Here is a 17,510-nt window from a genome sequence, read left to right as displayed (position 1 = left end):
TTAGGTGAATACAGTGTTGCATGTCAAGAGAACGCATGCGGCAGAATAGAATATATTCCAATATTTCATAGGTACAAATAAAGCCACCTAAAAGAATATATGGCATGAAATACATGGTCAAGGCCCAGTAGATAGCATAGACATTTTACAAGTGAAATCTGACTCTGTGTGCTGCTGGAGTCTCTTAGGAAGCCTACAGCACAAGCAGGTTCAAAGCCTGCATTTGCTTACCCTGCACAGAGACAGCAAACAGGCTCTGCTGTCCTGCAACACAGTGACAAACCACAGGAAACGCACAGAATGGACATGGGCCTCATCATAGGATGTTACTCCTTCCTGTACTCACCACACTGTGTTTCTCTTCCTCTGTTAGCCCTTAAACAGAGGGAGGTAGGTAGCATGTGCATGCTCCTACAACTTGCTTGTTTAGTCCTTGAGAGTCTCTCACATAAAAGGCTGGACTTTTGGAACCCTCACTTCTGCCAGAAGGAAGTGCACCAGTGTGTCTTACGGGGTTAGCTCTGATTTTTATCTCATATCCCAGGTTTTAAGGGACAGTTGCTGCAGAGGATTGACAATCTAAGTGCAAGCTTTTAATAAAAAGCAAAAACGTATATAGCCCAGACCTTACATACTGCACTTCATGAAATGTTTTTACCTCAGCTGCACCTTGCTGAACTACTCATTTCCACACAACAGCTAGCTTCAATTCTTCAATAAAATTCAAAGTTGCATTTTGTGCTCTATAAAAATTGTATTTGAAAATTTACATTTAATTTTAATGGTGAAGACACTGTGTCCAGCAAATCTCATAAAAGCTTTAAGAAAACCACTGAAGATTTTATTCTTCATCCTTCCAAGTCTGGGGATGCTCCTGCAAATCCCAACCTCCAGTACATTAAAGACATACTATCATTCTTGTTTTGTAAATTCATACTATACAGTATTTCTCAGAGTTTGCAAAGCCCATTTTAAATACCACTAACAGCTGATAGGTGGAAGCAAAAAATTGACAGAATCTATGTTTATACTGAACATTTCTGATGTCCCACAGAATGACTCTGAACATCCATCTCCCTGTATCAATAGCTGCTGCCCATTTCAATTAGCCAAAACACCTAAGTCAAACTGTTTGCTTCCAACCTCTTCAGCCGCACCTTTTCTGCTGTTAAATGCAGAAGTCCCCACTGTGTGAAACGCACTCTGCGTGAAAAGATAAACAATACTAAGAGCACTGCAAGCAAACACCCAAGTATTTCATGTGGTTGCTACTGGAACAAAATTTAAACCCAAGCAGTTACTAAATTCCAGTCAGGCATTTGTCACTGGGATCCCTAGAGATTACTGCAAATGCAAAAATTAAGTCTCTTTTTTTAACTAAGCCTAATTATTTACTCTGTCAAACTACTTCACAAAACCACGTATTTCTAGCATACTTCATGTCATTTGTGATGCTTTAGAACAATATTACACTGTTGCAAACGCTGAGAAAAACGTTTACATTTCAACAAACAAGTCAAACCCCTGAAAGAAACTTTGTCCCTGTAATTACACCTCAAGTTTGAAGTTAAACTCTTTCTGCTTTGAAGGTCTATGTAAAAATCATGAAATTGTTCAGTAGCAGCCAACAAAAATACCCTGAAGTATTTTTTTTTCAACTCTACCTTTATGAGCCACACTTCTCGTCATGGACTTTACCACCATTTATTCACAGGTAAACTACATTCTTCTATTAATGTAGTGCTGTGACAAAAAAAAAAGAAAACCAACCAACCAAAAAATACCCACAAAAAAAAACCCCAAAAGCCTCCAAATGAACAAACAAAACAAAATAAAAAACAAAAATCCCCCAAACAGAACAAAAAAAACCCACAGCCAAAAAAATAACCACCACCACCACCCTCCCCCCCCCCCCCAAAAAACCCCAACAACTCAAAGCCAAGCAAAGTACTTATAAATTACTTCCTATCACAATCTGATATTATACATCTAGCTTCATCTGAAATTGTCACTGGCATTTTAACCTCATGTTTAACCATACTAAACAGATGATGTACTTGTGTGCTTTCATACTTGCCATAGGTAATGGTGCTGTCCTGACACTGCACATTAAGTCAGATATATACTGAACATCAAGGCTGAGGGAATTTCAGATCACATTTGTTAGCTACATAAATTCAACTCAAAGTTCTATAATACATCTATGAACAACATATGAATAGACTAGATAATTTCAGATGAAAATAAACTGAATATGATTATTTTAGATTTAAGCACTTCCTTGAATCCCTAATAACCACAGGAAAGTCCCCGAGTTTTGAAAAGAGCTATGAGCAGCTTGATACTGCTGTGTCCCTGTGACTTCCAAGGTCTTTCTGACCACAAAGTCAGCCTGGCACAGGGATGCTGCCACGAACAAGTAAAATTCAGCTCTAGTAAGAGCTGCAATAATGCCATACATGGAAAAAGTTTAAAAGATGTCTTATCTTAATTACTATGGCTTATATTTCTGAAATAAATCACTCCATTGTTTTTGGCAGCCTGTCTCAGGGTGACAGAAAAAACCCAACACAAATCCAAACATTAGTATCTTTTAAAAGGCAAATGTACAACCTAAATTGGATTATGACAATATATGCTATTATTTTAAAAAAATTAAGTCAAGCAAATTAGCTACCAATACCAATTAGTACTGATGGAGGTTCTTCTCCTACAATTCACACTGTCTTAATTTAATAAAAAAGATGTTTGCTTCCTAGTAATTTTTTTTGTTCAAAGAGAACTTCTAATTACTCAAATACAATCTGATGTGAGAATGAAACACGCAAACCTACACTCCTTTTTATAGTATCACATCACAACCAAAGAGATCAGACAGTCCTTCAATCGTAGGTGACTTTCAATACTCTTTTTTAAGTTTAACATACACCCAAACCAGACAGAGACTATGGATGTGCATCAGTTCCTTATGGTACCACATTACATGTCCCCCAGATACCCAATTCCTCACCATCAGTCACCTGATTCAACACTGCATTTTTGCCTGCCTTCTGCCTGGGGCACATCTGCCCAGACCACCGTGCACAAAGCTGATTTAGAGCACTGGCAAGACTGCCATTGGGAAAACTGCTAGTGAAGGCCAGAGGGGTCCTTGCCCACATAACAGAAATGCAGGCAAGTATGGAAAAGCTAACCCGGTAGAAGACCCATTTCAGCCTTTGCACCAGGGCACACAACTATGCCCAGCAGGCATAGTTTCCCTTGTTTGTCCAAGAAATATCTAGATTCAGATCTCACCACTTCAGCTCCTACAAGTCTCAGAGGGACAGTGTGGATGAGAATAAGCCTGAACAGCCAACTAAAAAGGAACACAAATAGTGGGACCACACAAAAGGGTTTTCATCAGGTTTCAAATTTCTGTTGTCACAGATTGTCACTTCATACCAAGCTTGGAACTGTGATCCAAGTGGTGATGCCTAAAATCACAAGCCAAACAATATTAAGGTGATAAAAAGCGGTTACCTTTAATGAAGGTCCTTCATGGTGCTAATATGGCAAAATGCACATGCCATACAGGACCCTGACAACTTTGTAAGTTTAACAAATTAGCATACTTAACAGAACCAATCCAATTTGAGGAACACTTAATTAAGTAATCCCTCCTTTTTGTCCCTGCCCCCCCCCCCCCCCCCCGCTCCCCCACCAGGTCTATTATGTCTATGATACAGGGAGGCAGCAAGATATTCTCGGTTCACTATAGAGGCAAGACTAAGTAAGATTCCAGGAAGGTTCGCTGATTGTTCTAAAATCTAAGTGAAGGGGTAGGACATTACTACAGTCAGTTAAGGAACTATATAACTATATCATAGTAGTCTACAGAGCTACAAATATATGGAAAATGTATAAAAAACAAAAATCGTCTTAGCATCAGTGGTAAGATGCAAAGGGCAATTTTGAATTACAGATAGTCTGTGCAATGTATATGCACAAAGTGCAAGGAGTCAAGATGAAGGCAACTGCACTTAGTGCATATGTACCTGGCTGCTTACTAGTTAATAATTGACCCCCCCACATATGGTCAAACAACTGTTAAAAAGTTATCACCTTTACATCACAGATAAATAAATTCAAGCACCAAAAAATATTAAGTAGGACATACCTATGATGCACAGCTGCTTTGGGGCTGCACCAAAGTCATGGTTTGATCACAAATGTGCTTAAACTACAGCAGTCTTTCTTGAGCAAGTTCAAAGAAGAGTCCCACAGAACACAATTACTCTAAGAATCCTTATACAACATTTCCCCTGGAGAAACTATGGCAAAGAGGGTACTGCTCTCAGATGACCGTTTGATATGTCAATCCTCCACCATGTAGAGTTCCTGTCACTTCTGTGACATAAAGCACACAAAACAGAAGCTGGGTAGGTACAAACACTTATCAAAAAGTATGATAAGACTTATAAAAATAAACTCAGAAGTCAGTAACATGCAAGACATGTTCTGTTTGGGCTTTAGTACAATGGACTTCAGACCCCAAAGAAATACAGCTAAGTCTAGATGCTGGACCCCCCAAAGACCAAGCATATCATGGCTCTTGCGTCTGTTTTAAAGAACATTTTTAATTATTCATATAGTAAGAAAATACTGTTAATGTACATTGCTGGAACACAGAGATAGCAATCTCCTTTCTTGGTGTTGCACTATACTATCAGCCTTCCCAGAGCAAGCAGAGTGTCTTTTAAAATTAGGACTGAGACAACCACATGCCACAGATTCCCCTTTAGAAACAAGCCTATAAAGAAAAGTCAGAATACTAATCAGCAAAGCAATAATTTAGTGACTTACTGGGTTGCTACTGAAAAGAGGAAGTGAATTGATCAGTTCAGCTGCTAGCAGAACGCAATAATCTCAAACTGGGAAACAGTAACTCTGAAGAGTACTTTCAAATATGTTTCTTCTTTTATCCTGAAGCTTTGTATGCTCACTTCTGTTAATAACAGCACAACAGGAAGGCCTGTGCTCGTATAATTATAACAATAATAACAACCTGGTCTGCTGAGGTAAGAAGGAAAAAATGAAGGAAACACTGCCCTCATTGCAGGCTGTATGGGGCTGTAGATGACCCAAAGTATTCATTTGCTGCTCAAAACCTCCAGTTTTGCTGTTGTGCCATAGAGAGGTAGTCAAATAACACAGACAGTCCTAGATGGGGTCTGTCTGTTTGCAGTAATACTTCAGATTCCAGCATAAGTGTATGAAAAACACAACAAAAGTCACACCTACACAGACACCAGCACACGACAAAACCTGGTATGTTCTGTAGCAGGATAGAAACTTAGAGAAAGAGAAGAAGCAACCTTGTAAACACTAAACAAAGGCCTGGGACAACCTTCCAAAACACCCAGTCCTGCTAGACGTTCATATGTTTCTCGGCTATTTTGCATGAGAACACCACAGTACACTGAATCTGCTCTTTCATATGCAGACAATTAAAATATTTCTCCATGGGCAGGTCAAAAATTAGTTGACCATGTTCTACATAGTTACAGACAGAGAGCTTGGGACTGAGCAGAGATGCCAGTTTACAATACTCCAAGACTTAATTAAAGCTTTGCAGGCTAACAAGTAGGACACTCCTCCTACTGTTGGAATTTCTTTTTTTTTATTTTTTAAAAAACTTAAGCATAAGACTTTGAATAAAAAATACATTTCAGATAAGAAGCAGTACAGGAACAATCTTAACCTAAATATTTATGAACTACTCATTCCTTAGACCTGGCTCTGAAAATATATTTATATATTTTTAAAAACCCACTTCAACGGTGAACATTGTAGAAGGTATTCCTATATAAATAAAAAGCAATTTGCCATTCACATTGTCAATTAAGACCTTCTTCTCATTGGATGGATTGTTTATTGAAGAGGTCCTTCTCATTATCAACACTAACAGCTTCACTGTTTTGTCTAGTTGTATCAGAATTTTAGATCTCTTAAAATTACACAGGTATTTGTGCTTCAATTTTAGGTACTTTTATTATCACATACTTCGATTCCATTATTTGCACACCATGTAATAATATTCCATGGGTGATTTTCTGCCCAGAAAACAGACGCCTCTTTAACAATGCCATCTCTGCTTTCCACATACACTAAGAATCACCACAGTGACAGGCCTGAAGATTAAAGTAGTCTCAGAAGCACCACATCTCTGTAGGCAATCAGCACCACAATTTCAGCAGAAGTCTAACAACCACAGAAGAAGTGACCAGAAAGACCACAACCCTTACTCATCCACATTCCCAGTAGTTTCAAACTATTTCTAGTGGAAAGACCTGCAAAGCCTCTAAGCAAAGGAAGTTTCCAATTTAGATTTCTATTGCCCCTGAGAAATACATAATAATGTTCTTTCCATTGCAGTACTTAAGCTACTACAGCAATCTATGAATAGCTGGCAAAAAAGTTTATAGTGTAAACAAAAACTGATAACATTAAGCATACAAGTATCATTATTTAACAAGATGGCTTGTTACATCATCATGTTTGTACTAAAAACAAAACCAGAAACTGTGGACTCCCATGAGAAGGTTTACTGTTTTCTAGCCAGAAAGCTCTTCACAATACTTCCTTTGTTTTCATGTTGAACAAAGTGACTAAACTTGGTGGACATCTCTCTTCCCTCCCAGGAACTTCCATTACCACTCGGAATGTGAAAGTTTCTATTCCTCAAAGTTAAGTGGGGTGTAAAGGGCTAAAGTACAGTCCCTCAAAGGCTTCTCTGTGTGCCTGCCTTCATGCACTGTCACATACCTTACACAGTTATCCATACTGACTTCCACACCACTCAAAAGCAAGCAAAGACACAAGTTCTGGCAGAAGCTGGGAACTCAATTTTGTGATAAGGGTGTGCTCCTTCATGCAAGGTAAGCCACATGAGCCTTTTTCTTTGCAGGCTACCTGTTTATCCACAGAAGCACCACTGAATCGCTCTGCAGCCTGGTGACCAGGAGCTGGGTTGGCTGAGTAAGAGGCAATCTCCACACCAGACCACCTCTGGTCAGTGAAGAATCTCACGTAAAACATATCACAAAAAAATACAGAGGAGATCCCAATCAGCAGAGGAGATCCCAATCAGCACCTGCAGGTGTGGGTCTGCTGATTAGGCATGGCACAATGAAGAAAGTAAAGGTATAGTGATCTTTACCTTGACTCATATACCAAAACACTACACTGCATGGCAACCTCTTTAACAGCCTAGAAGATAAATTTTCACCCCTTTATCCTCAGATAAATCTCTTCTAATATGGTCAGCAAACATACTGGAGAAAAAAGGCTGAATAGGACTATACATTTTCTTAGCAATGTTTTGTTAGAATTATGCATACAAAAATATTTATATATTCAGACAAATTGGTACGCAAGTCCTCTCAAATCTGTAAGGCCCTAGAGCAAGGGAAACAGACACTAAAGACAAAGGACTGTGACACAGCTGACTCATCCCAATACAGAATTCTGAACGTCAAATTTGACACTGAAGTAACTAAGTAACACAGTGATCCAAAAAACTTAACTCAGACAGCACTACTGAAAATAAAGTTCTTATCTGAGATAGTTTTGATTCTGTAGTGCTCTCTGCCAGACTAAACACGGCCGTGGCCTCAACGGCCACTGCATTACTCTTGTCAAAAAGCCCTGACTCTTCATGAACTGAAAAAAAAAAATCAGCTTAAGATTTGGGTAAGAAACAGCAGTTTGTAATCCAAGAGCAAATCCAAGAGGAATCACTTACTGGCACATGGTCCAGTGGCTAATGGCAGGAGACTTCACAAGATTTTACATAACTAAATGGCAATGCCGTTCCAGCTCTGGGAAACTTTTCTGCACATGCAAGTCAGCAAGAGCTGCAGACACAGACCAGAGGCCAGCAAAGGCTACCAGCTCCATTACAGAGCTGGGACTACCATCAGGTTGCCACTGGTATCTTCCTGTTCCCCAGCTGCTGCTGTTGGAAATAGCTATGCTGAGACCTGGAGAGTGACAGGTACACCCCTGCTATGATTAATCACAGAATGGTTTGGATTGAAAGTGTTCTTAAAGATCATCTAGTTCCAACCCTGCTAGCCACAGGCAGGGACACCTTCCATCAGACCAGGCTGCTCAATGCCCCATCCAACCTGGCCTTGAATACTTTCAGGGACAGACCGTCCACTATTTCTCTGCACAACCTGTTCCAGTGTCTCATCGCCTCCACAGTAAAGAATTTATTTGTAATATCTAATCTAAACCTACCTTCTTTCAGTTTAAAGCCATTCCCCATTGTCCTATCACTAAAGGGCTTCATAAAGAGTCCCTCACCAGCTTTCTTGTAGGTCCCCTTTAGATATTGGAGGTCTGCTCTAAGGTCTTTCCAGAACCTTCTCTTTTTCAGGCTGAACATCCCCAACTTGTTCAACTTGTCTTTATAGGAGAGTTGTTCCAGCCCCCACATCATCCTCACAGCCTTCCTCTGGACTCATTCCAGCATGTCCATATCCTTCCTGTGCTGGTGACCTCAGAGCTGGATGCAGTGTTCCAGGTAGGGTCTCACCAGAGCAGAGCAGAGGGGCAGAATCCCCTCTCTCGCCCTGCTGCCCGCGCTGCTTTGGATGCGGCTCAGGATGTGGTTGGGTCTCTGGGCTGCAAGTGCACATGGCCAGGTCATGTTCAGCTTCTCATCCACCAGCAACCCCAAGCCTTTCTCCTCAGGGCTGCTCTTGATCCATTCTCCTCCCAGCCTGTATTTGTGCTTGAAATCACCACAATCCCCATGCAGGACCTTGCGCTTGGACTTGTTGACCTACATGAGATTTACATGAGGTTCTCAAGACTGTCACAGTCACAGTCCCTCTGGATAGCTTCCTTTCCCTCCAGCATGTTGACCACACCACACAGCTTGGTGCTGTCAGCATTCTTGCTGGAGGTACACTCCATGCCATGGTCCCTGTCACCTACAAAGCTGTTAAACAGCACCGGTCCCAATACCAGCCCCTGAGGACACCACTCGTCATTGCTCTCCACTTGGACATTAAGATATTGACCACAGCTCTTTGAGTGTGACCATCCAGCCAATTCCTTATCCAACAAGTGGTCCATGTGTCAAATCCATGTCTCTTCAGTTTAGAGATAAAGAACAGTGGCAAATGTTTTGTGTAAGTCCAGGTAGGTGCTGTCAGTTGCTCTTAACCACCAATTCCATAACCGTGTTATAGAAGGCCATTAAATTTTTCAGGCACAGTTTGCCCTTAGTGAAGCCATGTTGGCTGGCATGAAACACATTCTTATTTTCAATGTGACTGAGCATAGTTTCCAGGAGGATCTATGCCCTGATTTTGCTGGGCACAGAGGTGAGACTGGCTGACCTGTAGCTCCCCTGTAGTTAAGCTATCATCTAGCTGCATGGATGTATCCTCTGGCATTTAGCTGATTTGCACTGGTACTCAGGCCAAGAACTTCTTGTGCAAACAAACTCACCAGGAGAAAAAAAGCAAATTACTTTCCCAGATAGTGAAGAATGGGAATCTCTGTGTACAGCCCAAGGAGAACCCAGTCCATTCACTCCCTTGGCAGGCACTGATCTGACCATGGGCTTTGGTACAGAGTAGTAAAAGTAGCTAATACTGCTAGAAATTGCAACAAGAAACAAAAAAGCCCAGATGGGCACAGAAAGTGAGATTCAGGCGGGGACAAGGCAACAGCTGTTAAAACCAAACAACAAGTTTCTCTCTCGACTAGACCAAATGAACATTGACACCAATCTCATCTACTCAATCATCTTCTCAAGAGAAGAGAAGCTAACAGGTCTCAGTCTATGAATTCCACTTCTCTTATGCCCATCCACTGCTGTTTACACCCTCCCCTCCATAGCACAACCCCACAAGTGCAGGTTGAACCTGCAAATTGCCCCAGTTAAAGAGCCAGTTGAAAGACAGCTGCCCTTCACACTGATTTCTTTTGTTCTTGCAAAGCTATTTTTAATTCAGATCAGTTCAGTGATCTGATTTATCACAAAGCCTTACCAACAGTTGTGCAACCACAGCCAAAAAAGTGGCAAACTGCCATAACAGTTGCAGCATTTTTAGTCAGCTTTGTTTGGTGCCGAAGGCAACATCTCATTCAACTGCACCGCTCACCAAGCTGTATTCTTAAATGGCAGCAGTTTCCTTCAGTTCAAATGGCACAGTTACACTTCTGGAGTTGCTAACAAGAGTTAACTACTGTCAACTGCTGCAAATGACACCAATATTTCTACTATTGAATAGTATTGATTTTAAGAATTTGTGCAATCAAAGGATCTTTGTATTTGTGTTCATTATGCTTATATAATATATATTATATATATATATGCTTATGTATATAATATAATTGTGATCATAAACTAAAAACTCCATCAAAGGACATCAAGACAGACTTTCCAATTTATATTTTCCCTTGCCAAAATACTGCCAACTCCTAAGTTTGCAGAGAGATAAAAGGAGCCAAGTGGAACCTGACTGCAGAAGCCTGATACTTTTTTTCATAGGATGAATTTTATAATTCGTAGTGAACTAGTCTCCTTTAGGAGAGGAGAAAAATCATCTTACCAACACTGGGTCTTGACCTGCAGTCGCACACTTCTTATACAGCACTGAATGAATCTTTCAGCCTCTGTGCCTCAGCTCCAGGGTGTGTAACATGTGTCTTCCCTGGTCTCAAAGAGACATTTTAAAAGGTACATCACTATCTACAGATTTTCAAATACTGCAGTAACAAGGATCATATAAAAACCAAAGGGGGTGGCCAGGTGGCATGCAGTCACAAAACACATGAATCTCGAGCTAAAAGAGCTAGCAACAAAAATGAGCACAATTAATAAAATGGTCATCATCATCTGCTTTACTAGATAGAAGCATCCTATGACTATGCAAATGCACAGCACCACAAAAAATTTTGCAAGTAACTTAGTTTTTGATTATGATGCAGATCATAGCTGTGACACACTGAAGAAACTACTGCGAGCTTACTGATACTTTAAGTTTCTAAAAATCTCATCTTTCAAAATACAAAACACAAGCACATCTAGACAATAGTGAAAATATACAAGGCCTGTGCAACACCTGCAACTTCCCCCTACTTCACTGATGACAAATAAAAGAGACCAGTTTTACTACAAGGAGGATATAAAAATAAAATGGTAAATTGTACCTCGCAACAGGTTGATACGGTTTTCTAGTCACAACTGGAGAAGGAGGAGGGAACGTAAAAAAATGGACTTTCCAGCTCACTGAAGGAGGACTTCAAGTTTCTTGCTCACACATGAGTAAAACAGCTCTTTTGGGACTGTACAAATGTGAAGAATAAGACAAGACACATGACCACATAACCACAGCAGGAATCTGCAATGACTAATAAGACACTTGATCTATTTAGAGAAAATAAAATTCAGAGTATCAGTGGTGTGAGCCCGTAACAAGTAGTGACAGTACAAAACAGATTCAAATACAAATTACTCTTAGAGAAGGAATGATCCAAACTGTACCTAACACTGAATGGCAGGATGTCCAGCAGAGAAGACATGAAGACCATGTTGCCAATCCCTACTTACTACTGCAGGCAAAGACTTAATTTAAAAAAGCATTCCACTGCAGTTAACTTTTGTAAAGCTTGCTATTAAGCAATATGGGGGTTTAATCAATAAAACATATACCCAACTGCTCATTGACATGCTCCTAAATGCACATTTTATTTTGTCTGATCACTGACGTTTGCTTTTTAGCTTTTACAATATATAAATTTCATATATGGCATCACATAATTACCAGCAGTAGAATCATAGAATCATTTAGGTTGGAAAAGACACTTCAGGTGACTGAGTCCAGCTGTTAACCTGACTGTGCCAGGTCCACCACTGAGCCATGTCTACATCTTTTGAACGCATCCAGGCATGATGACTCAACTATTCTCCTGGGCACTCTTCTCCAATGTCTGACCACCCTTCCAGTGAAGAAATTTTTCCTAGTACCTCATCTAAACCTCCCTTAGCACAGGCTTAAGGCCTTTTCCTCTTGCCCTCTTGCTTGTTACCTGGGAGAATTGAATGACTCCCACTTGGGTACATCATCCTTTCAGCCTCCTTTGCACTCCCAATTCTCCTTTTTTCCAGGCTGAACACCCCCAGCTCCCCCAGCTGCTCCTCACAGGACTTGTGTTCCAGATCCTCCACCAGCTCTGTTGCCCCTCTCTGGACATGCTCCAGCACCTCAATGTCTGTCCTGCAATGAGGGGCCCAGAACTGAGCACAGCACTTGAGGTGTGGCCTCACCAGTGCCAAGGACTGGGGAACAATCCCTGCCCTGGTCCTGCTGGCCACACTGTTGCTGATACAGGCCAGGATGCCACTGACCTTGCCCGCATGGGCACCTGCTGGCTCATGTTCAGCTGTTGTTGACTAGCACCCCCAGGCCCTTTTCTGTTGGACCCCTTTCCAGCCACTCTGCCCCAGCCTGTAGCACTTGATAGAGCTAATTGTAACCCAGGTGCAGGACCTGGTACTTGGCATGTTGAACCTCACACCACTGGCCTTGCCCACCGATCCAGCCTGTCCAAATACCTCTGCAGAGCCTTTCTACCCTCAAGCAGATCAACACTCCTGCCCAACTCGGTGTTTCCGCAAACTTACTGAGGGTATGCTCAATCCTCCCATCCAGATCATCAATAAAAATCTTAAAAAGAACTAGCATCATTACTGAGCCCTGGGAAACATCTCCTGTGACCAGTCACTGGTTGGATGTAACTCCATTTACCACCACTCTCTGAGCCTGGCCATCAAGCTAGTTGTTTTAACCAACAGAGAGAGAGCAATGCCATGGGCTGCCAGCTTCTCCAGGAGAATGCTGTGGGAGACAGTATCAAATGCTTCAGTAAAGACCAGGTAGCCTACACCCACAGCCTTTCACTCATCCACTGAGCAGGTCACCTTCTCATAGGAGGTGATCAAGTAACCAAAGCAATGGCACTGCAACACCAACAAGTATACATTCTTCAATCACTGCATAAGACAAATCTTAAGGCAAGCTCTCAGCAATCGCCAGCACAGCACTCCACTGTGCAGGGTGCTGAAAAGTGCACGGAAGCTGTGCCAGCTCTTATCTATCCTTAAAACCAAATGTGAGCTGGGGGGAAAGCAGGAGTCAGTGCCTTACAACCAGCTGCCCAAGGAAAGGTTGCTGCCAGTTTCTACTCTAAAGTAGCCAAGAATACCAACACACCTAATGCACCTTGGTTACACAGAACACAAACACACAGATTAGGCACAGTAGGTTCAAGACTGGAAGAATCAGTAAGCATATTTTCAACAGTACATGGAGCACATTACATGACCACAGAGAAAGTAGCTTTTCTAGTTTCTAGCCCATTCTGCTGGTGTCAAAAGTGAAAAAGAAACTCTTTAGCTCCCTACGGGCTAGATAAGAAGGAGAGAACACCATTCCACAAACACACCCTATTATAGTAAAACGTGAGCAAATGCTTAGGCACATGTTTCAATTCTCCCAATATCAAGAACATTCAAATACATAACTAAAGACAGCCTCTAACTAGCACCCAGTGAACTTGGAGAAGGAAACTTCCTGCTGCTTTTAATGGTTTAAGGATCAATTCCTAGACTTAGAATATGATTTTCACCTCCCTGTTTTATCTAATTGTGGGAAGGGAAGAATGCATGAAAGAGATGTAATACAGTAAAATAAAAATAATTAAGAGGAACATTTTTACAATCCTGTTTCATTTTCTCCCAATAAATTAATTATTAGACACTGATCTATAGGAGCAAAAGACATTTGAATAATTATGTTCAATTTTGGTTTTTCTGAATCAGTTTTGAAATGGCTATAAGGAAAAAACCCAATAGATTAGGGATAGGAAAAAATATTTGGGTGGAGAAAGAGATGTGACAAATTAAGTATTATTTATGTTCTGGAAGAGTCGGAGTAACAACTATGTTAGGCATTCATCAGAACAAGCACTCTCTGCTTTGAAGATGGAAGAATTTTGAGACACAATTTAATGAACCTCATTACAAACATCTCCACCGTAATAAACCATGAAAGAAACATCCTATAAATTTACATTGCTACATAAAAAAGCCCAGTGGGTGCTACACTATACATTCACAAATTTCAAAACCACCAATGCTCCTTATGTTAGGTTCATTTTAAGAAGAATTTCTGTGGGTTTAACTTTGATCTAAGCCCCACCCCCCCCACCTTACATTCTCCAAATGTTAGTGCCAAACCATCTGCATAAATACACCACTATCTAACGAAACGGAAGGAACAAACCCTCTGTTTCTTCACTTTAAGCAATATCCTTTCAGAAGCAACACGAAACAAGTGTATTTACATTTCCTTAGGGAGAGATAACAACATCAACACCAAGTTTTCCTAACGCAACAGCATGTACCATAGCTTAGCTTTTAAGAGGCAGCAATAAAGAGAAAAGGCGGGGGCAGAGGATAATCCAGAAACCTCTTATCACCTAAGCAGGTATTGGAAAGATTGCTACTTCACCGAAGTTATGGTACTAACAGATAAGTTTACTATTTAAAGACTTTCCTGCTGTCTGACTCTATTCGGCAAAATCAGCGTCTTGGGCAGAAATGTCTCAGTGCAGCCCCGCTCTCCCTGCAGCGCCCAGCCGGACCTCCATAGGGATGGGCTGCGCGCACCTGGAAAAAGCCCGTTCAGCCGCAGCAGAGTTCAATCCCGGAATAGCCAGCGCCTCAGGCATGCAGGAATCTACCTCCCACCATTCCCCCACATGTTGTTGGATGCTCTTTTTCCTTAAAATGCTGCGATCCCACAACTAAGAGACTTAAAAGTCCGTGAAAGTTGACAGAAAAATCTCCCCCCTCCCGAAACGAAGATATACAGACAGAAAGACAGACAGACACAGACACACACATGCACATAACACAGGAACGAGACACGTTTTCCGCCAGTCCTTCAGGCCTCGGGTGCCGGCGGGGCTCCCAGCGGGGACGGGCACCCCCCGCTCCCGGCGCGGCTCAGCACTTGACCCAGCCCAGCTCGGGGACCCCGCCGGCCTCCGCCCTGCGCCGCCCGCCTTCCCCCACAGCCCTTCTCCCGCGGTCGAAGTGAAGAGCCCTAAACCCAGAATCAGACAAACCGGAGAGCCCTCGCCGCAGTCCCCGGGCACGCCGCGCCCGCCCGCGCCGCGGCAAGGGACACACGGCGGGGCAGGGCAGGCTCCACGCTGCCCGCGGCCGGACCGCGACCGGGACCAGGACCGCTCCTGCGGGGCGTCCTCTCGCCGCCGGCGCCCCGCCGAGCACCCCGAGAGCGGAGCGGGGAACGGAGCTGCCGCCCCCGGCGCTCCCGGCCGGCACTGCCGCACTCCCTCACCTCCTCGGCAAATGACGGCGGGAGGCGGTGCGCGGGACGGCTCCTCCCGCCAGCGGCTCCTCCCTCCCGTCCCGGGGGCGAGGCGGCGGGACTGCTCGGGGGGCGTCGGGCGAGCCCTCCCGCCTGTCCCCGCGGCCCCTCACGCCCCTCCGCCGCTTCCCCTCGCCCTGCGGATGAGGGCGCTCTGGGAGCTTGTTTGCGGCCCCGGCCGGCTGAGCGGCTCGGCTTGGTGGTCCCGAGCCTGCAGGAGACGCGACTGCGAGAGGCCGTGGAGGGCTGCGTGCCGCTCTGATGTGCGACACCGTGGTGGTGCACGGAAGAGTGACGGCGCCTGTTGACCCGTTTGTGACGGAGGGGCTCTGGCTCCGCTGCTCACACCGAGAAATTTCTTCCTAACTAAATTTCCTCTCTTTCAGTTTGTACCCATTACTCTTTCTCTTATCACTGCTCTTTGTCTTCCCGACAGACAGTTCTTCTCCGGCTTCCCTGTAGACCCCCTTCAGATACTGGAAGGTTGCTATGAGATCTCCATGCAACCTTCTCTTCTGCAGGCTGAACAGCTCCAAATTTCTCAGCCTGTCTTAGCCCCTGTTCTCAGTCCCTGTGCAGGGCTGAGCCTATTGGCCTGGACCAGAGGGTCACCTTCCTTGCCTCTCATTTTGTTTCTCTTCATTCATCACATATGAGCTCCGAGTTCTGTTTCTCACATAAAACTACTTTAGGGCTGGCCACCAGCAGACATGTGCACCCTGGGCAGGACCACACGAGAATAGCCACTGGCAGCGTTCACCTAGTCATTCCCATCCATGCTGAGAAGGCAAAAAATCCAGGTTGTTAATTCCCCCAACACGTACTTTCCATGTTTAAGTTTTTCAGGCCTCAGGGAAAAATTTAGGGGGAAGAATTGAGAAGGAGGACAGTGAGGAAGGCTATAAATCAGTGTAAATGAATGACTGTGGAAAGGAAGCTGTGAAAACAAATGTGCAAAGATTTCCTTCTGAAGAAAATGGGAGGTTGCTGGGACTTCATCTGCAACACTGCTGCACGCTAGAGAATATCTCTCCTACAGGGCCCTGGGCTCTTCTCAGGGAGCAGATTGCTGTGGCTGTATCCCTGCTGTGTGAAGCAAGGCTGCACAGTTGACTGCCTGTTTGCTGCTTGAGAATGGTTAAGAACCCTAAGCAGCTGCTCAAGACCTTTTTGTTCCTGGTAGAACAGACTACTCCCAAGCTACACAACGTGCGTGCATAATAGCTCTGCATTTATAGCTGTAATTGCTGATATTGGACAGGCTGACTCATGCACATTGAATTCCAAGTGCAGAAGGAACTATTGTATGCCTGCATGTGTTAAAGAGAAGAAATAACATAGCTTTTCAATGTTCTGCTTCCATTTCTCTTCTGTTTTGTTCAAGGTCCTTACTTGACTCTTTTTTATCCTCCATGGTATTTATAAAACAACATTGTCACATGTTTACTCAAACCTATGTGCAATAGTCACACCACTTAAAGACAGTGGCTGCCCTAGGTCAGAGCTGCAAGAGAGATTCCTGGTAAACTAGCTTCATCCACTGATGCTTCAGTTTTTGCTTTTCACAGCAGTAGGAGTACAGTGGCTCATATACACTGCAGTCAGATGTGCCATCTGGCTCAGCTCTGAATCTTTAGAGTGGATGGCATTTTTTTAATGTATTCAAAATCTGCAGCTTTAACTAGCTTCTGGTTATATGAGTATTTTCGAGATAGAAACATGAAAGATGAGAATAATCTAATACTATCTGTTCTTCTCAAAATTTCCTTTCAGATTTTTAAAGTGAATTGCTTCATGTCGTATTTCACCTCAATGGGCAAGACTAAACTGTCTTACAGAGCTATTACAAAGGAAGTTTTAAGAACTGCAGATAGCGGTGACTTTGGTTATATGTGATGAACAGGCAATACCAAGTCCCAGGCCCTGTCCCAAGAGTGGGCAGAACTCCTGACTACTCTACTTTCAAAAAAGCATCCTAAAGCAAAAAAAAAGTGTCTTCTTTCTTCTTTGTGCTGAACCAAACTGATACCTGAATGCTTTTATTGC

General features: G+C 43.0%; 1 protein-coding gene across 6 annotated transcripts in view; it reads right to left on the bottom strand.

Annotated features, from left to right (window-relative positions):
* Positions 1-15,418, bottom strand: part of PIP5K1B (phosphatidylinositol-4-phosphate 5-kinase type 1 beta) — a 94,004-nt gene extending 78,586 nt beyond the window's left edge. The window contains exons 1-3 of one of the 6 annotated variants that reach the window (XM_048290689.1): positions 15,199-15,418; positions 11,218-11,352; positions 10,617-10,723 (exon numbers count right to left, since the gene is read on the bottom strand). The gene's annotated coding sequence lies outside the window, so the exon portion shown is untranslated. Of the gene's footprint in view, positions 1-10,616; positions 10,724-11,217; positions 12,214-15,198 lie in introns of those variants that run through there. The other 5 variants (XM_048290682.1, XM_048290684.1, XM_048290687.1 and 2 more) reach the window with 5 other exon arrangements.
* Between the last annotated feature and the right edge of the window lie 2,092 nt (positions 15,419-17,510).

The sequence above is a fragment of the Corvus hawaiiensis genome, chromosome Z (assembly GCF_020740725.1).
Source record: "Corvus hawaiiensis isolate bCorHaw1 chromosome Z, bCorHaw1.pri.cur, whole genome shotgun sequence".
Classification (NCBI taxonomy): Eukaryota; Metazoa; Chordata; class Aves; order Passeriformes; family Corvidae; genus Corvus; species Corvus hawaiiensis.
Note: the sequence above shows the minus strand (reverse complement) of the source record. Positions and strands in the feature narration are given on the sequence as shown.